The 22,503-nt window shown below is 48.2% G+C and overlaps 1 long non-coding RNA gene across 1 annotated transcript in view; it reads left to right on the forward strand.

Moving 5' to 3' along the window:
* The first annotated feature begins 7,252 nt into the window (after positions 1 to 7,252).
* LOC129544770 (uncharacterized) overlaps positions 7,253 to 22,503 on the forward strand; it is a 245,645-nt gene continuing 230,394 nt past the window's right edge. Inside the window, exon 1 of the long non-coding RNA XR_008683530.2 lies at positions 7,253 to 7,534. This is a non-coding gene — a long non-coding RNA (uncharacterized LOC129544770). The remainder of the gene's footprint in view (positions 7,535 to 22,503) is intronic.

A 22,503-nucleotide genomic window follows, 5' to 3' on the forward strand; every position in this document is an offset into this window, starting at 1 on the left:
GCGATGAACTGGTCGGTGGAAAGGGAGCATACACTGTAAATTCTCATCTTGCAGCATGGACTCAGAGGTTGCCTGTGTGTGTGTGAGTGCTAAGGCTCTCGGTCGTGTCCGACTCTTTGCAACCCTATGGACTGTAGCCCGCCAGGCTCCTCTGTCCATGGGTTTCTCCAGGCAAGAAGACTGGAGTGGGCTGCCGTGTCCTCCTCCAGAGGATCCTCCTGACCGAGGGATCCAACTGAGTCTCTTACATCTCCTGCATTGGCAGGCAGGTTCTTTACCAATAGAGCCACCTGGGAAGCTGGTCTCAGAGGTTAGAAAAACTTAAAAAAAAACAACAGTCAAAGGGACTAAAATAGGGAGCATGAGATTAAAGGGCAGAGAAGTTCAAACCTGTAGCAAATGTGAGGTGCTGAAGCACCCGTCCAGGTCCAGCATCATCTTCCATCTACGTCTTTTACTTATGACAGGCGGAGGGCCTTCACTAGGATGGAGGTCCTAACACGCCCACCTTCTAGGTTTAGAGCTGTGTCTTTGGAATGTTTTGGTAAATCCTTCCATGAAGGCTTCAGAATGTTTTTCTTTCCCTCTGGGCACATAGTTTCAGTCTAGCTTAGGGGAGAAGGCCTCAAAAAATTCCTTTCAGCCTCTGAATGTCAGCTTCCAATTGCCCAACTTCTGACCATAGAATTACTTAAGAAAAACACCACCAACAAATATCTATCTCTATTCCTCCATCTATCCTTTTAAACGTCTGCCCTGTATAGCAGATGCTTGGCCGAGATCCTCTCTTTTCTCCAGGGTACCTCGTACACATCAAGCGTATGGAAGATGGTTAGAAGTTCTCCAAGGCGGCCCTTATAATTCAAGATTGCCTTTGCTAAGTCTAATAGACCTGCTCAACCTTATGGTGATATTTTATTCACCTGAGGTCTTACTCTGGATCCAATCCAGCTTAAGCTGGTCCTAGGCTGATTAAACCCCCCTTGGGTTGGTAGGTTGAATCTGATCCATCCCAATCCAGCCGGGTTTCTAAGTCTGCCCCAGTCTGACCTCGGAGCTCACCTGACTCTGCACCCAGTGGGACGTGGAGCCCAGTCTGAAATCAGAGCTCACGTGACATGCGGCCTGGTGAGTTTCCTCCGCCAGCCCCATCCGGCTCTGGCACGTTTCCGGACTCGCTAGAAAAAGAAGCGTTCAGTCTGGTGGCTCATGACCTGGGACCTTCAGAGCCTGGACCCGATGGGTGGCTGCATCCATCACCCCCAGAAGCTGAGAGCACACGCTGCCCTGAGGCTCAGCAGGTACCTGGGTCTGGGGGCTGGTTGTTCTGGGGGCTCCGGGGGCTCCTTCCATCCCCTCTTCTGACACCAGCGCTGTCCAAAGGGAAACTGAGGCATATTAAACATTCTAAGAGTGTATTTGGGCAAAAATCTCTGAATCAGGCAGCATCCGGTCAAACTGGAGGCAGAAGGGGCAGAAAGGTAGTTGTAGTGGTGAAAAGCGGATTGGCTTTTGCAAAGTTACTTTCTTTTGGCCGTTAGGGGTGGGCAGTGTCTGTCTGGCAGATGATCTAATAATGCTGATTGATCGGTCTGAGATTGATTCCTGGGAGAGCTGAAACTAATTAAGTCTTGATGGCTTAGCATCCATGACTTCATTTTGGGCTCATTGTCTTGTTCTTAACATTGCACGTCACTAGTTCAGTTCAGTTCAGTTCATTTCAGTCGCTCAGTCGTGTTCGACTCTCTGCGACCCCACGAATCACAGCATAGGAAGACCTTTTAAAACCCCTGTATAGTCACTTACCTGCGGTGATGGAAGAGCCCGAGAAGACATTTAAAGAAAGTACTTCATCATTTGCTAGAAATGTGATTGTGTTTTCTACTGGTGATTTACACTTGACTCTTCGCCGGATGAATCAGGCTTTGGTCAGTTGTATTTTGACCTGTCTATTGCTGGGTGTTCATTGGAAGGACTGATGCTAAAGCTGAAACTGCAATACTTTGACCACCTCATGCGACGAGTTGACTCACTGGAAAAGACTCTGATGCTGGGAGGGATTGGGGGCGGGAGGAGAAGGGGAAGACAGAGAATGAGATGGCTGGATGGCATCACCAACTCTGTGGACATGAGTTTGAGTGAACTCCGGGAGTTGGTGATGGACAGGGAGGCCTAGCGTGCTGTGATTCATGGGGTCGCCGAGAGTTGGACACAACTGAGTGACTGAACTGAACTGGACTGATTGCCTAATTCTTTACCCTTTAAGAGCAGTGTGTGCAATTTACAAAGGCTCGGCAATTGGTAGCAGACTTGTTTGTGGATGGAGCTGAAATCAGCAAGGTTAGGGTCCTTAGGCAGTCAGGGGTTGTTTAAAAAGGCTCGTTTGTCTATTACCTCCAGTTCTACGCGATCTCTGTCTTTCCCTCCGTCTTCCATTTCCCTCTGTCTCTCCATCTCTCTCTCTCTCTTGCGCCTGAAATAAAGGACTCCCAGATGACAGGGCTACAGGACAGACGCGTCCAGATCCAGGAGCCATCCAGAGGGAGACGTTCCTGTGGGGAACTTGACCTGTGTGAGAAATGAATCTTCTTTGCGCTAAGACACTGATATGCAGAGGTTCATTTCAGAAGCTGGTATTATTCTCACACAAGTCTCAAAACTGTTACTTACTCTTCCTGTTGATGCAAGTAAAGAGAAACGCAGTTTGTAATTTATTGACACACATGTTTATATTTTGACTCTGCCAGGTCTAGGCTGCTGCACAGGCTCTGTCTCGTGGCAGAGGGCGGGGGCTGCTCCCTAGTGTGGGCCGTGGGCCTCTCACTGCACTGCCTTCTCCTGTTATGGGGTGTGGGCTCCAGGCACGCGGGCTCAGTAGTTTGGGCTCCCGGACTCTAGAGTGCTGGCGCAGTAGTTTGGCGGACGGGCTTGGCTGCCCGTCTGCATGTGGAATCCTCCTGGACCAGGGATTGAGCTTGTGACTCCTGTACTGGCAGACGGAGTCTTACCCACTGCACCATCAGGGAAGCCCCAGAAATACACATTTTAAACACTACTCATTTTTCACAGTTTAAATTTTACTCTGTTGTTAGGAATATGAGGGGATTCCCAGTGCCCCACTCTTGCCCTAAGAGATGTTTGACTCTGTGGGTGGATCAAGTCTAATCTGATACCAGTTTTGTTAGATATAGTTATCAGGGCAGAACACCATTATTGAACCAGACATTAGGGAATTGAAAGTAAAGTTTGTTTTACAACAAGATGTTAGCAGTTAAGATCAGATAAATCTTCATGAGTGCATATTCTTTCATGTGAATGTATTTTATATGAACATATTTTCAAGGACAGTTTTAGACTATCCAATCACTAAATATCCCGCTGCCCCCAAAATAGGGAAAATTAGTTTGTGGCCATGTTAACTTTTTCTACATTCTTTAATTCTGTATTTAAAGATTTGGCATGTTTTACTAGATTTTTTAGTTTTCTATAAAAATTTTGGAGTAATATAGACATTGTTCTCATTGGTCTCTTAGGTGAGGGCTCAAAACTAAATTCAGTCACAGAAGTAATTCAGCGTGGTTTTTCCCCTTTCCCAAGCAAAAATGTTAGCGCCTGAAACATACAAAGTCAGTATTCGTTACTGTTGTTTGCCAGAAATTATCATTCGTTCCCTTTGGAGGTTGATGCTGCTGCTGCTGCTGCTAAGTCTCTTCAGTTGTGTCCGACTCTGTGCGACCCCATAGACGGTAGCCCACCAGGCTCCCCCGTCCCTGGGATTCTCCAGGCAAGAACACTGGAGTGGGTTGCCATTTCCTTCTCCAATTGGAGGTTGATAAGTCCCCAGAAAAATCAAAAGCAGAAATTGAAATGCTGCAGACGTAGGACAGCATATGGATCATGGGACTCCAGTCTTGTTGCTAGGAGCCCTGTTACACACTCAGGTGTTCCAGTTCAATGAGACGGCATTTCACAAAACTGCTTCTATAGGTTCTCAAGGTGTCTCTCTATCCTTTATGTGTTACGTGGAAACACTGAAGCTGTCACAGCCTCTCTCAATCCTTGTGTGCAAAGTTGGGATAACAACTCCACTTGTTAGTAAAGATTCAGCAGTCTTGCTTATCTCTACAATTGTCGAGATGAATACCAATTCTGCACCAAGGTGGGGCTTGCAAGTTGCTTTGGTAGAACTAGGCAGGGAATGTATATCCTTGTAATGAATTAAGGAATAAATTACTATCTCAACATGTTGAGACTTGGTTAAGTGCTGTCTGTGAAGGGGAACAAGCAAACAAAAGCTACAGAATACCCAAATTATTGGTCAGCGAACATGAAATGTGGCCCGTGGACCATGCCCCTTGTATAACAGCTGCTAACAAAATGTAAAGGTCATCTCCCCTTTTGACCTAACATTATGATCAAAAATGTGAACCCATGCTTTTAAAAATAACTCCTCTGGCACTGACAGGGACAGAAAAGAGAAAAAAGAATAAGAAAGCAGAGTCATAAGTTTCACTGCTCTTCCTGCCAATACATACAAACCGACATCCAGAACACAGCTCATTTACATGCCTGTTTATTTTGTTTTCATGGCTGTCTGGAAGCCGAGACCTTTCCCTTTCTGCACACTGAGACAAAGAGATGTAAAGATAAACCTGGACGTGGCCGAGCTCCCTGCAATGTCTTCAACCCTCCCGTCCCCACCTTGGCGAATGCTCTTATCACCGAGGGGCTTTGGTGTACGTGCAGACGGGTCACCAAAGATTTGGAGAGCATCCTCTGAGTTCTTTTGTTTATTAATTTCAGATTGGAAGTTTTTGCCCTAAAAGTTACAAGTCCTGCTTGGTTTTAGGAAGATTTGCAGTAGGTGGAAGGAACATAGCAGGGGACGAAATCATTTCATAGGCACAGAAACTTGGAATTGGCGGGGTTTGTGGAAGAGGTCAGAGTACCCCTGGGCAGCAGGCGACGGGGAGAGATGGAGCTGATGGGTTTCTGTCCCCGTTGTTGTTTAGAAGCACTTTGCATCAGGGATGGCTCCAAGCACTTTATAAACATGAGCACACTGGATCCTAGTAACAAGTCCCGTGAGGTGGGTATTGTTCCTATCCCCATTTTACAGATGACGCTCATGAGGCTCAGAGAATTTACGACACTGGTCTGAGGCCACCCAGCATGTCCGTGAAAGGCCCTGCTCTGAGCCTAGAGACTGTGGTCCTTGATGCAGCTACGCTTCCACCACTGTGTGCCGGCTTCCCGTCCTCCTGCTCCATGAAGCTCCCACTCTGTGACCTGGGCACTGTTTGCCTCCTCGGGTGTGAGCCTTTCCTGAGCAGCTTCCTCTCCTCATCCCTGTGGGGATGGAGGTACTGATTCTTTAGACCCGGCACAGGCTGGCCTTGCTTCTAAGGGGATTTTCAGAAATCGAGCCTTCCTGACATCAGTTGTCTTTGACAGCAGGCTTTTCTCTCCTTGAGTCGCTGGTTTCTCTCTGAATCTGCTTTCAAACGACTGCCTTCAGTCGCCATTCCATCCTTCAGAACCTGTCAGGGGCTAATTTCCCTCTTCTCGTCTCGCCTACTCCCTTCCTCCTGTAAAAATGAATGGCAGCGGTTTGAGTGAAGATAGAAAACCCTTAGAGGAAGTGAAAACAAGGAGGCTCAGCATTGCCTCAACGAGGGAGGAAAATTCCCTGGGGAGAGATTTTATGTTTTTCAAGAAGAAGCCTGCATACAGGCTTCCCTGGGGGTCCAGTGGTTAAGACTCCACACTGCCAGCATGGGGGGCATGCATCCCATCCCTGGTCTGGGAACTGAGATCCCGCATGCCACTCAGCCTGACCAGGAAAAAAAAAAAAAGAAATGTCCACATAAATCTCTGCAAACAGCCTTGAACACAAGGTAGAACAAGCTTTGAAAAAGCGCTTTAAACGTGCATAACCAGTGCGCAGAGTGGTTCGTCCTCAGGCTGGTCTGCTGAAACATAAACTTGGCGGCGAGATGGGTGCTGCGTGCTCTGGGGGTTCCCAGCCAGCTCACATCTATGCCATGAACAAAGTGCTGTTAATTTGCTGTAGAAGCAACAGTTCCCCAAGGGCTTCCAAATAAAACAGGCATCTATTCTCCAGGTCGGCAGCTCCTTATGTTCATGGTACTTTGTGCCACTGCAGACCCTCAAGTAAATGGAACACCTTCCTTGGCGTTTTATTGCCCTTTAAATGGATGGGTCCGAACGGCCTGAACCCTCGTGGTCTGGCTGCCCCATCTGTCTCCTGTCGTCCTTTGACCCGTCACGATCTGCGAGCTCCTGATCTGTTCAGTACCCCCTGAACCCCGTGACTCCTCTGCACTTTAATTTCTCTCTCACTCTTCGGAGTCCAGCGGGCTTTGATCTTTGCACTCGCTCTTCCGTCCTTTTGGGATTCGTGCTCCTAACCTTGCTTCTGCACCATTTTTCACGCAGCTACTTCCACTCATCAGCCTAGGTCTTACTAACCCTCGGGAGCTTTTCCACCCAGCCCCTTTCTACAGGGATCAGGTGCCTGGAGTATGTTTTTCCTTTCAGAGGTTTATCCCACACGAGCACTTAATTGGTCAAGACACTCTTCAGAAAGAAGAGTTTTTAATACGTGTGCTGGGACAACAGGTGTAAGTCAGGCATGCCCAGGGAAAGCTGGTCTGCCTCGTCAATTACTTTGGCATTTCTTGAGTTACTTATTTCCCCCACTGTTTATGACTTACAGAAACGGAAGAACCGTCGCGTGTATGTTGTTTTCTCATTTGCTGCATCTTATTGCTTGATGCATGATTGGAGCTCAGAAGTAATTGACTATTGTATGTAACAGCACATATGTAAGATATGCATACAGAATAGTAAAATAGCATATTTATAAACAAGTGTTTCACAGCAAAATACAGAGTAATCTGTGTCTATGCCGGCCGACTGTCAGGCAGTGAGCTGGCTACCGTAAACTGAGATTCTGGTTTTTGTGGGCCCCACCTCTGGGGGAGGGTGCCGAGGCACAAACAGGTCCGGTGAAGCGAGGCTTCAGCCTCGTCAGTCAGACATTTAAGCACGGGTTTCAGCTGTGCGGTCCGGTTTTTGCCAGTCTCCTTGGCAGTTGCCAAGAGTCATCTTAACATGCTGTTCTCTTTGATTTGTCTCCACTGGGTCTAGTAGTCAATCAGGCCATTATTCATGTGACTTACAGGAAGGAACCTGAGAAGAATACAAAAACAAACAAAACAATCCACATTGTAAGGTTAGGGGAGATGTTGCGGGGGAAGAAAGGGAAAAATCCCTAAAAAAACTAGACTGGATGTGTTTGAATGAGAGTCTTTCTGGCCAGGAATTGTCAATTAGGATCAAGCTAGTTGAAATGCTGCATGGAATTTGAACAGATGCTGGGTAGCTTCTGACATTGAACATCATCAACATGGCTCTTAATAAGTTTCCAGCTGAAAGGGTCGTTCCTGTGATCTGTGGGACAATTCTGCACCTGAGCTGATATTTATCTTTCTCCTCGTCAGTCTTGAAGGTAAGATAAGTTCACAGAGACCCTTAACAAATCGAAACAGTGGCATTTATGTCAAATGACTTCTGCCTTTGTAGCTTCTAACTGGAATTGCTTTCAACATACAGGATTCTGTTCTCCTTTATCTCTGTCTAGTTTGTGTTGAATGGAACTCATGCTCTGATCTAAGACAAAATGCATACCTCAAGCCTGCTGTCCTCTTGCATCACTCGACATAGCTATGTGGATTCCATGCATTAGAACTGTTTTTGGGTTTTCATCTTTCTTCATATATCATGCCTTCCCATTGGAGCACATTATAACCTGATCGGCAAAAACTATGATTGTCCTCTGGTGCCAAGAATAACCAAACAAGGCTCGAAATACCAATCTGATATTATCCCAGGGTATGCGGAGTTGGAAACTGAATACAGCTGAACTCATAGCCCTTTTGGTCTAAGGGGAATATGGTGACGGTCATGGCGGGGGCCGTGGAGCCCTCACAGCGTCCCATGAGTAAGACTTTGCCTGTAGGGCTAGTAGTGAGAGGGCGGTTTTGGCCATTCAACGTCACTGTTTCACAGCTTCTGAAATACTTGCCAAGCATCAATGCTCGTGCCTTTTCTGCTGGAGAACTGAATGAAATAGAAAATATTTAAAAATAAATGACAGAGTTGAGAATTTCCCAGTATTTTTCAGGGATGGGGGTTATAGGTTAGAGCCCATATTACTTTTTAAAGAATTCTACTTTAAGACCTATTGAGATATTTTAATTATATTAAAGACTTAATTACCATTTAAGGCCCAATTTTAAGTCGCTGGAGGTTTGTTATTATTCTTTGCAAAACAAGTTTTTATTTTGCTACAATTTTTAATTCTAATCTTTGTTTTAAATCTTAAGATGTTGGAGTGTATGTCATCATAAGTGGAGTTTGTTTTTATTTTTGTTTTCTCAAAGGAGGGACATAGGAATTCTTAAATTTTCCATTTAAGCTTAACAAAAAGTTAATTCTGAAGGAAATCAGTCCTGAATATTCATTGGAAGGATTGATGCTGAAGCTTGAAACTCCAATACTTTGGCCACCTGATGTGAAGAACTGATTCATTGGAAAAGACCCTGAAGCTGGGAAAGATTGAAGTTGGGAAGAGAAGGGGACGGCAGAGGATGAGATGGTAGGATGGCATCACTGACTCGATGGACATGAGTTTGAGTAAACTCTGGGAGCTGGTGATGGACAGGGAGGCCTGGCGTGCTGTGGTCCACGGGGTCGCAGAGAGTCGGACATGACTGAGGGACTGAGCTGAAAGAATAAAGGCAACTCTCCAGATACTCTCTGTGGTGCTCTGATTCATGAGCTTTCTTTCTTTGCACAAAGTCACTGAACCCTTCAGGCAAAATTTTCCAATTATTAATATTAGTAGTAGCAGTACTTCTAGATGTTCAGATGTATTTGGATGTTGACCAGAATCAAATAGTTATACTCCATGTAAGTGTATTCTTATTCACCTAATGCAACTATCATGAAAGTTATCATCTGCAAACAAAATAACATGAAAGCAAAACAAAACAAAAATGACCATTATTAAGTCTTTCTGTATATCAGAAACACACTGGAGAGCTTAGGATTCAAGGATGAGTAAGGCATAATTGCTAAACTTGCAGAATTTCCAGTCTAGTGGTTGAAGAGAAATAATCAAATGGCTGTCATCTGGTGCACTGTGTTCTGTAGGGGCATCCCTGCAGGCTCAGTGGTAAAGAATCCACCTCCAGGGCAAGAGACGCAGGTTCAGTCTGTGGTTTGGGAAGATCCCCTGGAGAAGGAAACGGCAGCCCCCTCCAGTATTCTTACCTGGAGAATCTCACGGAGAGAGGAGCCTGGCTGGCTACAGTCCATGAGGTCACAAAGCGTCAGAGATGACTGAAGTGACCAAACAACAGCATATTCTAAGATGAGCCGGATACAGGCTTCGGTCAGAACACTGGTGATGAAGTGGTTGATTCCTCTGAGGGAGTCTTGGAGAGTTACAGAAGGACAGATAAACCTTGAGCTAGATATTAGAGTAGATTCTCCAGGTAGTCAGGTGAGGCAGGCCATTCCAGGGAGTGGGAAGAGGTCCCCTGAACAGGTTGGAAACATGGGAAGTTGTCCAGGAGAGCGGATCTCGGCAGGAGCACGTGTGCCAAGGGCCTTACAAACGGTGCGGAGGCATTCCCCGCGGGGTCCCTGCCCAGTCAGGGGTGATGGGCTGGTGAAGAGGTACCGACCTGAGAGCCTGTTGCACGCGTGCAAGTCCCATTCTGCCATGAGCGGGGATCTCTCCCTCAAGATAAGTTCTTCGCCTTCCTCTTCTACCGAACAGGAGGGTTCCTACAGCATGAAAATTCTAACTTTTAGATTGAGGATAATGTTTCATCTGAAGAAATACGAAGTTAGAAAAATGAGCTTTGTTTGCCCCTGAAACTAGAAATACGTTTAATTCCTATTCTAGTGGCAGTTGCATCAGCTTATAAATAGAACTGAATTTATATGGTGTAATCAAGCAGAAGACTTGACGTATAGGCTGACGATCTACAAATACCCTCAGCGAAATATTACAAATGAAGAATGGGACATTGCATCCTTGAAAATTGGTAAGAGAAAGAAATAATGGCCTGAGACAAAGGACAGGGCTGTTTTTTTCAGACTAGACTGAAAAGCCCGTCTGATCTCCGGCAGCATCTGGGCTGTATCACAGACTGCCTCAAGGGGTCGGGAAGGGCTCCTCTAGATGCTTGAGGGCAGGCGGGCAAGCTCTTGACCTGTGGAAGAGGAGGGGTTGCCGAAGGAGCACGCTGGCCAGGGCAGGAACCTGCGGGCTGGAGTGGGCAGCAGTGGGCTTCGAGAAGCTGAGCGCTGATCCTGTCTCACTGGTTTCCAGCTTTCCACCGGCACACGGCACGAGTGGGCCCCTCCAGCAGGCACCCAGGATCTCTGCCTTTTAGGGAAGGACCCCTGCCTCAACCTCTGCTGTGTACTTGGCAGGGCCGTACTGCCCCCCACACATGGGGAAACTCTGGGAGGGAGAGAGGGCAGGTTGACATGGATCAGACACTCACCAGGCACTGCAGGCTGTGTGGCGCTCTTTAGCTAACAGGATCCCGATTCAGTCTCCAAGTAGTCTTCCCAAGTAAGCAGTGTGTAATTTTGATGATCTCTCCTTTGTGTAAAACGAAGGACTTGAAGCTCAGAAAGGATGACAGAGCTGCCCAAAGTAAGGGCCAGAGTCAGGCTTTGAACCTACCATTCTCTGATTCCCAAGGCTGTGCCCGGTTGCGACTTCCTGGAAGAGGCTTGCTGCCAATTTTCCCTCAGATGGGTTCCCCGCTGGGTCACTGCTTGTCATCTGCTGGAAGATTTCCTCAACAGAAACGGGCCATTTGAGTCTGTTCCTGCAGGTGGTAGGGGATACAGCCTGTAATGGCCGACACATGACCAGTGGAAGGGTGTCCATTTTTCTTTCTTTCTTCAGTTAAGGCTCTGAATTGGATCCAGCTGTTCTTTGATGCAGAGGCCAAAAGACCCCAATATCCTGCTCTTTGTTTTCCTGGAAGTTATTGGCTATTGTTAGCCATGGAGGCCAGGTTGGAAGCCCTTAAAGAACTAAAAGTTTGGTCCGTGGTTAGTGGGGAGCAAGGTCATGGAACAGCAGAGATGATGGTGTTTCAAGATGAAGCCTCAGTTTCAGGTCTGACCCAAGCCACGTGTGGCCCCTCATGGGCCATCATCTGTGAACAGACCTTAACAGAGAAGCCAGCCGGACCCTGTTCATTTTTCACCTGGAGCAAATAATAATGTCATGATCCTAACAGTAATTCTCGTGATTGTCGAGTCATTTCTGAATGCTCAGCAAGGAGCTCAGCTGGTTATGCACACCATCGTTATAGTTTCAGTCTCCAGCATTTAAGGAGCACTTCTTACATACCACGCTCTTGTGCTAAGGGCTTCGGCCTTCACTGTCCTGTAAGGTCAGTGTTAACACAGTCCTCGTTTTTAAGGCAAAGGAATTGAGCCCTAGGTTAACCAGCTCTTAAAATACACCTTGATTAGTTAATAACAGGAGCAGGAGCGACTAGGATAGAAATGTTTACTGAGATTCTCAAAGGGCTAGAAAGCAGCTGCAGGAGGATTAAGCATGAAGGGACAGAAAAGAGCAACTTATTGAGAGGTCTGAGCAGTGTGCCCGCCTCTTGCGCCGTGCCAGCCCCAACCTCTTTTAGTGCCTCTCTTTATCTCCCGGTTTTGCGACCAGAGGGGGCTGACCGTTTGAATTGGCGCAGCCTTAGACATGTCTAGAAAAGGGATCCCCACGTTTCCTACTAAATCAGAACTCTGTTGAGGTGAGCAGGCTTGGGCTTTGTCAGGCAATATACCTTTATGGGTCAGCTTGGTTAGAATAAGAAACTCAACTGGCAATCGAACTTGGAACTCAGAAGGGGTTTTCGTCTTCCAAATGTCAGACGTGATAGAGGGCTGCTGCTGAGTCACTCCCCTTTCCAAGGACCAGAGGCATAATCCCCAGCAGAACAATGAGCCGCAGCCCACTGGCGCCCACGGAGCTCACACAATGGGCAGATGTCCGAGCTCCACTGGCCGCGGCCCAGATGCAAACAATAGAGCCGTGGCCAGCTCCTGCTAAAGAGAGCTTCTGAAGCCATGGTATTGCCTTGGCCAGCCAAAAATGCAGTACGAGACCACAGTCATCCACAATGCTCTCACTTCATAAAGAAGAGAGGACTGGAGGGGTGGGGGGAATCGGGGGAGCGTACGTTCTCCGATGGAGTTTGAGGGAAAGTGCCCTGAGACGCTGCCTCTCTGCCCTTTGGGATGATGGGGTGCCCCCGTTTTAGGAAATTCGGGGGCTTACTCCCTGTAGGGTTGGGACTCCATGAAATTAATTGGCCCCAAATAAGAAGAGCGAGGCCCCCCTTACTGGCAGCCTGGGACCCTCCCGATCTTTGGTCTTCTCCAGACTCACTCACTGTTGTAAAGGGGCTCTTTTTTAATGGGGGAAATGCAGAGAGGTAGCCTTGGGAAGGAGGTTTTTATTAACCTCTCCCCAGTCATCAGGTATTTTATTCCTCAAAACTGCCTCATGTTAAAGGATCATAGTGACTCTGAATTATCTAAGCAGATCCCATTTCATATCCTCTAAGATGGATGCAGATTCCAAAATTCAGGATAAGCACTTTTTTTTTTTTTTACAGTTCCTAGAATTCTGTGTATTTGTGTGTTTATGTGAAGTGGTACTTTCATATATATCGTCTTCCCTCAAGGTAAATAAAGCAGGGATTAGTTTTCCTCTTTTATAGGAAAGATCAGTGATGAAATAACTTGCAAAGGATAGATCACAGTGAGTGAGCGTTGGAACTGGGGACTGTAATCCGGTCTCCGGGTTACAGGCTCCCTCTGCTCTCTGCACAGCTCCTCTCCGTGTGGGCCCCTCCCTGCTCTCTACCGCTCTGTTCCATTAACGGGCTCAGCCTTGGCTCTGACACCTCCATAAACAGGAGGGGAGTGACAGGGCCTGGGGAAAACCGTGTTTGTAAAATTCACCTGGAGCCAAGCAACAACTTTTGCTTTCTCTGGGCACAAACCATTTGTCCAGGAGGAGCGATTTACTTTTAACTTCATGGAGAGGAGGTGGTTATTTCCTAAGGCATGTTTAGAGGTGACTTTTCTCCCATGAATAAAACTCTATCAGTCACACTAAGACAGTGAAAACTATAAAGTACAGATGCTTTTGGCTGTGTGGGATCAAAAACATATAAACATTAAAAAAAATCACATTTAGTAATTTAAAGGAGGTTTCCTCAGAGCCACTGAATATCTACACACAGTTCCCTTGGGACATAATTTCAAAAGCTAAGAAGACTTTTGCTAAATGAGGGGAAAATAAAACAGAACAACTCCCCCTTAACTTTGAGAGGACTCCAGCCAAGCCTAGATTTGGAAGGGGTTCTAAACCTGGCAAAAAAAGCACTCACCCATCCCTACTGGAAATCTCTCCAGAGAGTCAGTTCCAGCTTTCCAAAAACTTCCAGCCCAAATATGTTTGGCTCCACATCTAAACCTTTGTAATATTTGACATCTATTAGAAATTACCAAGTCAACTTCAGAAAACTAAAATCGAGCCGAACTCGGTTGGGTGGGTGAAGTCAAACCGATAAGATGGCAATGCAGCTTAAGTGAACACCGAACCTGACTTGAAAACCCATGGGCAGGCTCACTCACACTCTTGGCACGGGCTCAGAGATCTTTGGAGATATTCACGAGGAAGAAGAGGGAGATCTTGGTTTTCTCTCCTAATCCGTTGTTTCCACACAGTTACTGGATTCTGTGACCTCAAAGGAGCTCTTGAAACTAGGCTAACAATGGCCCCAGTGAAAGCAGAGTTCTTTAAAAACAAGGTGATAATTTTTCCTAATCTGAGTTACCCGGGTGGAGCTGGTAACAGAATCAGTAAAGGACTACTTTGACTTCACCAAGAGACCGACAGCTTTTAAGCTGGGAAAACCCAGATAAAGAAAAGAAGGAAAAGCACTGACAGATCAGATAAGGTATTAATCCAATCTGGAACTCTCTAGAGAGCAGAGAGGAAGCGGCCAGTTAGAGGGGTCTGGTCTGGCCTAAAAGCCGAGAAGACCCTCAGAGCAGCTGATGGGCGTTTCCGTGTGTTGAGTTGACTGCTCGTTTCTTTACAGGCTGCTGCTTGTAGAAAAGCTGCCTATCTGCTTGGTCACTCCTAAGCTTTGGGGGTTTTGTAACCTTACAGCTTGTTTGCCAATGTCAAGGCTCATGGACAAGCTGTCTAGGAAGTAACCTACCCCATGTCAATTGGAGGCAGCAGGAAGTGGCCGGAAAAGCCCAAGCGTTCTGCCACCTAGACAGCAGCATGCCCTTGAGGTAGATCATTTCTCTGAGCCCCAGCGTCCTCAGCAGTAAATGGTTGTTCAGTTCAGTTCAGTCGCTCAGTCGTGTCCGACTCTCCGCGACCCCATGAATCACAGCACGCCAGGCCTCCCTGTCCATCACCAACTCCCGGAGTACACTCAAACTCATGTCCACAGAGTTGGTGATGCCATCTAGCCATCTCATTCTCTGTCGTCCCCTTCTCCTCCTGCCCCCAACCTTTCCCAGCATCAGAGTCTTTTCTAGTGAGTCAACTCGTCGCATGAGGTGGCCAAAGTATTGCAGCTTCAGCTTTAGCATCAGTCCCTCCAATGAACATCCAGGATTGATCTCCTCTAGAATGGACTGGTTGGATCTCCTTGCAGTATAAGGGACTCTCAAGAGTCTTCTCCAACACCACAGTTCAAAAGCATCGATTCTTCGGCGATCAGCTTTCTTCACAGTCCAACTCTCACATCCATACATGACCAAATGGTTGTTAGGATGTCTTTTTCAGAGTGTTGTCTTGAAAATGGAATGAAATAACGCACAGGCAGTCTCTTAGCACTGTCTCCCATAGGATCCTTTCTAGAAAGGTTATTTAGGTCTGCAAGGAAATGTAAAGTCTGTCTTCCCTTCGGCTCGTTCATCGCTTCCCCTTCTCGTGTTATTCCTAGCATCAGGCAATCTAAGCTGCTCTCTGCAACACAGTTTCACGTTATTATGAGAAGAGCTGGACTTCTAGCCTACTGTGACCTTCCACCTCTAGATGAGAGCACAGGAGGAGACAAGACAATGTATTCACTTTCTTTCTCTCCTTTCCTTCTGTCTGTTTCATGATCCACTCTGCCCGCTTTCCTTGCATTCCTTGTGGTTATTTATTTATGTATTTTTTAAGATGTGTGTTTTACCATGTTTGGAATGAATGATTAGCGTCTTTACCTGGGCAGGAACGCTGTAAGGTCTAAGCAGTAACTTTGTGAGCAGCTGAAGCACTGACTCCCTCTGTGCAGCAGGGAAAGCTCTCATGAAGGTGGCGGAGAAGCTCCCCTCATGCCCTGTGTCTCCCACTCTGTACAAAGGCTTCGCCATCTCTCCCAGGTCCCGCTGTCAATAGGCTATTAACGTGTTTGCTTTTGCTTTATTATACTTGTGTTTTGTAGGTACTGTGGCAGCAAACAGAACGCTTGGTAGGGTTATACCAAACTACTGATGAATTGCAGTTTTGATTTCTGTCAGTAAAAAAAGCAGGAAAAAATATTCCTTCTACTACCACTCTGTATTTTTTGTCATCATAGTTTACCTTAGTCACAGGGCGCAAAGCTCAGGTCAGGATGTCAGGGGTTGTCTCAGGTGAAGTAGCTTTCATTTCATGGCTACTGGACTCAGTCTTTGAAAGACAGCATCAAGCAAAATACCAGGGGATTGGAAGGCAGGGCAGAGGAGTGGCTTTCGGAGGTTTTGATGTTGGGAGTCTGGCGGCCTCTTCTCCCAGCCTGGTTTTACTGTGTGTGAGTGTGTGAAATCAGTCAAGTCATGTAATCTAAGTGGATTTGGTCTCCTTGGAAAATGGGCCTGTAAAACTGACCTCTCAGAGCTGTCCCAAGGATTCAGTGAGATTGCGACATGTGAGGTGCTTGGTCAAGAGATGAACACAGTTAGTGTTAGATGACCCTCAGCTACTGGTAGTCTCACTGGACATGAGTCAGTGGACTCAATGGACATGAGCCTGAGCAAACTGGGAGATCGTGAAGGACAGGGGAGCCTGGCGTGCTGCACAGAGTCAGGTGGCAAAGAGTCGGACATGACTTAGTGACCGAACAGCAATAAAAAAGCTCTTGGTGGAGTTGAGAGACCCTGTGAAGATGACAAGCAGTGGGCAAGACTTTGAGGGTTGGACTGAGGTCACCACAGCTTCTGCATCACATCTATGACCAACTGTGACCTCTCTGCTTTCCCCAGGCTGCATGTGGAGATGGTGCGTTGGAAACCTGATGGAGCCATTGGCTTTCTGTGGCTCTGGCTTTGGGCATTTTTGATGTGAAGCTCATTTATCTGCTGGAGAGGCCATCTCTGTGTACGAGAGGGAGACCGAGCCTCAGTCTGAGTGTCGCTCCCCCTCCCCGCCCAGCCTGTCTGCGGCCCCCACTCCCAATCATTTAGATGGTCATCCATGTTTTGAGTACTCATTAGGAGTGGGTTGTTTGTTGAGACTCCATGCAAGACAGCCCTAAGCCATGTGCTGTCCATGCACCCACCAACTGGTGGTCTCATGGTGAGGGGGAGGGGCGGCCCGCATAGACATAGAGAAGCCAATACCCAGTGAGGTTAGAGCTGCAGGGAGCGCCCGGTGAGACCGGAGCCTGCATAATACGGGAAAGGCTTCTGATGGAGGATCTGAGCAGAGCGGGGAGGCAGGTGCAGAGCGAGCGCTGTGATCTCCTGGAGGCAGAGTGTGTGGCCGAGGGGGCCCTAGCAGAGCCTGTGGAGCCCCGGCCAGGAAGCCCAGGACGCCGGGGTGAGCTCTGAGCAGGACGTGAAGCCCCCAGGGCATTCTGAGTGGATGAGGGGGATGGTAAAATGTAGCTCTCTGGAGTGATCTTCAGGATCCCATCTGGGACATGGCTGTAAACACTGCTTAGCGAAGAGCAGTCAGACAACGAAGCATGTTCTCAGAATGGAAGCCTCTGCTCCTCTCTTGACTGGTAATATTTAGTTCAAAGGCAAACAGGCAAGTGACGTGCTGGTCTTTCCACCCAGAGGTGCAGCTGAAAGCGTCCCCTCCGTCCTTCTCACTCACGTTGTTGTCTGCTCTCCTTGGTGTAGGAAGTATTATTCTTCCTGCCCGGTGACTCTGTTGAGTCATGGAGACTCATTTACTTCAATAATCTATATAAGAAAAACAAGCCCATGTCCAGGCGGGCCAAGGGTGTCGTTTCAAGTCTGGATGCTTTAAGGCTTGCGGGTTGGAGATGGGAGAAAAGCTGGCATTTCAGCTGACCGAAGGCAGGGATGAAATGACGTGTCTGCTCAAGTCATCAGGCAGGAGAGGTTTCCCCTTCCTCATGGAGCGGTCAGCCCTTTTGTTCTATTCAGGCCCTCAACAGCCTGGATGAAGGCCACTCGCAGTAGGGTCATCTGCTTCACAGACTCTTCCCAGTTTAAGTGCTGATCTCGTCTGGAAAAGCCCTCGCAGAAACACCCAGCATACTGTTTGGCCACGTATCTGGGAACCTCATGGCCCGGTCAAGTTGACGCCAAGTGCCAACCGCCACACTGCGTCTTTGGCTCCGAGCCGTGCTGTGTGCGTTGGACTGCTGTTCTTCAGTCACTCAGTCGTGTCCAACTCTCTGCGGCCCCACAGACAGTAGCCCTCCAGGCTCCTCTGCCCATGGGATTGTCCAGACAAGAATACTGGAGTGGGCTGCCATTTCCTGCTCCAGAGGATCTTCCTGACCCAGAGACTGAAGCCACATCTCCTGCGTTGGCAGGCGGGTTCTTTACCACTTGTGCCAGCTGGGAAGCCCCACGTACTGGACTTTTAATGCTCCTCCCGCACACATGTGTGCAGCGCCGTGATGTAGTAGCAGCAAAACAAACACGAGAGATAAAAATGCGTCAGCAGATTTGGGGGGAAGAATATTCTCCTAAATGAGAAAGGAACTTCGAAACAGGGTTGAATCTAAACTTATGACTTTGTTGAGATTATTTGTCACAGGTTAGCATTCATCCAAATATGCTGGCCACACTGAAGATACGGATACAGGCGTTTTAAAAACTTGGCAACGAAAATCACAACAGACGTGGCACATACATTTTAATATGTCCCGAGCGCGAATCAGTGCCTTAGTAAGCTCCTGATCCATTGCACACCTCGGAGTGACCCAGGGGCCTTTCAGCACTCCACGTGGCATCCGGCCTGCTTGCCTTGGCCTGGCCCAGAAAACCACAGCTCCCTGCCCCCCTCTGCACGCTCAGCAAGGCAGCCAGAGGAGACATTCCAGGCAGTCCCAGCTCCGTTTAGAGAGCCCCGGAACAATCGAGGGCTGGCGTGTCTTGACTTCGAAAAGAAAGTCGAAAGTGAAGTCATTCAGTCGTGTCCGACTCTCTGCAACCCCATGGACTGTAGCCTACCAGGCTCCTCCATCCATGGGATTTTCCAAGCAAGAATACTGGAGCGGGGTGCCATTTCCTTCCCCAGGAGATCTTCCCGACCCAGGGATTGAACCCGGGTCTCCTGCATTGTAGGCAGATGCTTTACCGTCTGAGCCACCAGGGATCGAGCGCGTCTTGACTTAGGGTTCTGCTAAATGCCCTGCTACTACTTTTCTTTCCATCTCTCACCTTCCTGAGCAGGAGGGAAATGAAGGGAAAGGGAAGTTGGCAGAAATGCCTCCTCAGAGGAAGGAAATCTCCGTGGACTCAAGGTCCCCCCTGAGGAGCCCTCATTGCGTCTCCTTTGATAATTGGTTAACTCTGTGAGAGTGTTAGTCCCCTCAGTGGTGTCTGACTCTGTGCGACCCCATAGACTGTAGCCCGCCAGGCTCCTCTGTCCATGGGACTCTCCAGGCAAGAACACTAGAGTGGGTTGCCATGCCCTTCTGTGGGGATCTTCCCGACCCAGGGATCCAACTTGTGTCTCCTGCACTGCTGGCAAGTTCTTTACCATCTGAACCCCACTGGTTCTGAACTAGCCCACAAGAACTTGCAAAAGTCGGGAGGGAACAGGGACAAGCAGTGCTTAGCTTGCAAGATGAGTGTGAAGAGGGAGAGAAAGTAAAAGTAGGCGCTGCACGTGAGAGAGTCGTACGTGGGAGAGTCCGGTGCAGGGCTGGTGGCGGCCAGCGGTTCTGGGCAGCTGCACACGGGAGCCTGCTGAACCTGAGTCCAGGCCAGGGGCTGAGGTCTGTTGAATCATGCGGTGCTTTGGGTTCGCACTTGACTTGGGAATCCTTTATCTTCTCTGGTTCCCCTCTGGGTTCAGAACATGGGGACTTAGAGGTATTTCAAGCTAAGTTGAAAACAAAAGGCTTGTTTTCTGGTTGTAAGAGTGAACTTTACTTTAAAAACAATAAAACAAGGATATGCTTACTTGACTCCAAGGAGGGGAATGGAAATGGTGTTAGAGGTGGGCGGTGAGCCTGAGCTGGGGCCCTGGTTGGAAGTGTCTTCCTGCACGCCCCTGCCTGAGGCTGAGGGTCTGCTTGTGTCTGGATGTGCGCTCATAATATGCTGGCAGGCGCCAGCAGGATGGACTGACTCTGTACTGACTGAGGAGTTCTGTGAAACCGGGACCTGTTACAGAATGGCTGAGCAGTTCTGGGGGTCTTGCCAAGCAGCAGAAGACACCCAAGAGCTCTCAGCCCCTCTCCTCCCCCCGTAAAGCTATGCTCCGTCTGGTTGCAAACACCTTCCCTCTAATGTCCTGCCCCCCGCAGTTTCTCTGATCAGGAAACTTGCTATATGGCACACGGTTTAATTACACGTGATACACAGGCCATTGCTACAAAGTGAACTCTCTCCATGGGAAGAGTTTTATTCTCTTCTTTTTGGGGAAACGGGGGATTTTTTTTAAGTGCTGGGATGATACTCGTGTATAAAGGTCAAAATATGGGTTTTTCTTCATCCCCTGATGGAGGAGAAGTTTACCAGAGTAAAAGTCTTTGTGTGAGAGACAGAGTGTGTGCGTGTGTGTGTGTGTGTGTGAGGCTGTGAGCGATGGGATGGGTCTGGGGGCAGGAAGTGTGTGTGTGTGTGTGTGTGTGTGTCTGTGTCTGTGTGTGAGGGTCTGTGAGCGACGCGATGGTCTGGGGGAGGGAGCCCCAGGGTGGGCGGACGCGGCAGTCTGTCTGGTTACGCCTACGCCATGCTCTGTTTTCTGACAGTGCTCTGCATGCATGTCTGTTGGGTTGGGTGAGACAGGCAGACTTAAGCCACACGGAGAGAAAACTCAGGAATGCATTTCTCTAATAATGCGTTTCATCTAATTGCTAATGTTCCCAATTTTAGACTATCTGGGATTAGGGTAAAGCAGTGTGTCTATTCAGGTTTTTGTGCAGTGATGCACGTCTGTGGTTTTTCTTTGACTATTGTAAACCGGGGGTCTGGTTGGTAGACCTTTTTGTTTGTTTGTTTATTCCTCAGTTCAGTTCAGTTCAGTTCAGTCGCTCAGTCGTGTCTGTCTCTGCAACCCAATGAATCACAGCACGCAGGGCCTCTCTGTCCATCACCAACTCCCGGAGTTCACTCAAACCCATCTCCATCGAGTCGGTGATGCCATCCAGCCATTTCATTCTCTGTCGTCCCCTTCTCCTCCCGCCCCCAACCTTTCCCAGCATCAGAGTCTTTTCCAGTGAGTCAACTCATCTCATGAGGTGTCCAAAGTATTGGAGTTTCAGCTTTAGCATCAGTCCTTCCAATGAATACCCAGGATTGATCTCCTCTAGAATGGACTGGTTGGATCTCCTTGCAGTCCAAGGGACTCTCAAGAGTCTCCTCCAGCATCACAGTGATGGGTGTATTCATCCCTAGCCCTGCTAGCAGTGTTATTTTATTTATTTTTAAAAATTGAAGCATCCTTGACTTACAGCATTATGTTAGTTTCAGATATACAACATAATGATTCATTATTTTTATGATTAGCAGGGTTTTCTCTTCCGTGTGTGTATGCATTTTGCCTTGCCCTGCGTGGCATGCGAGATCCTAGCTCCCCAACCAGGGACAGAACCCATTCCCCCTGCAGTGGAAGCAGAGAGTCTTAACCACTGGGTCGCCAGGGAAGTCCCCAGCAGAGTCATTTTAAATATAACATTTCTCTCCTTCCGAAAGGAGTAGTATATTCTAAAGGGGACAACAACAAAAATGTCAATAGCAATAACATCTGCCGTCTGTTGAGTTTAATTATGTGCCATACTAGAGTGTGGTAGTCACAACCCGGATTGTCTTCAGACTGCTGGATTCGAGTCCTGACTCCGGAACTTACTAGTCATGGGCCCACGGGCCTTTTATCGAGACCCTAGTCTCTTCAGCTGTCTCCTCTCTCCTTGCACGCCCAGTCGTGTGCGACTCTTAGCGACCCCATGGACTGCGGCCCACCAGGCTCCTCCGTCCATGGGATTCTCCAGGCAAGGATTCTGGAGTGGGCTGCCATTTCCTTCTCCAGGGGATCTTCCCGACCCAGGGACTGGACCTGTGCCTCCTGCGTTGGCAGGTGGATTCTCTACCACTGAGCCACCTGGGAAGCCCCTCTCTTCATCTGTGAAAGGGGTTTAATGTTACCTGCTGGTCTTAAGGGGGTGGGAGGAAATGACGCAGGGAGCCAGCCCTGCGCTGCGCCTGCTCCTGCTGAGCACGATGTCTGTCAGCGGTCAGTGCAGTTCTTTATTCCCAGTGTTTCGTCTAACGCTCACAGCCACTCTGAAGGATGGACATCATTATGCCCGCTTTATAGATTATGAAACAGAGACTTACAGACTTTGAGTAACTGATACAAGTTTAGGCATCTTGTAAATAATGGAACTGTGGTTTGAATATGGATCCCTCATCACAGTGGCTTTTTGCGCCCAGGCTGGCCTACCTGGTAGCCTTTTCTGCAGTCCAACTTCTTAAGACAGCACGCGTCTCTTGGCAGGCTCCTCCGTCCATGGGATTCTCCACGCAAGGATTCTGGAGTGGGCTGCCATGCCCTTCTCCAGGGGATTGTCCCGGCCCAGGGACTGAACCTGGGTCTCCCGCATTGCAGGTGGATTCTACTGTCTGAGCCACCAGGGAAGCCCACTCCCAGAGAAGAGGGTCATACAAACACAGGGCGTGTGAAAGCTCTTTCTCTAATGAATGAATGGATGGAAATTCCCTCACGTTTTCCAAGCATGGTAAGCTATAGGACCTGGATCTTCTAATTGCTGTGCTGGCATATTTTCTACCATATGTGTGACCTTGGGACCTTCAGTCATTTGATACTGGTGTCTTCATGCAGTCTACTTAGAGTCATCTTTACAGTTAATTTTTTTTTCCTTGAAATAGGGTGCTGTGGAGGGCAAGGGCGGCGCGAATGATAAGCTCAGC

The sequence above is a fragment of the Moschus berezovskii genome, chromosome 20 (genome assembly GCF_049115385.1).
Source record: "Moschus berezovskii isolate FMDL1 chromosome 20, NW_MosBer_1.0, whole genome shotgun sequence".
Lineage (NCBI taxonomy): Eukaryota > Metazoa > Chordata > Mammalia > Artiodactyla > Moschidae > Moschus > Moschus berezovskii.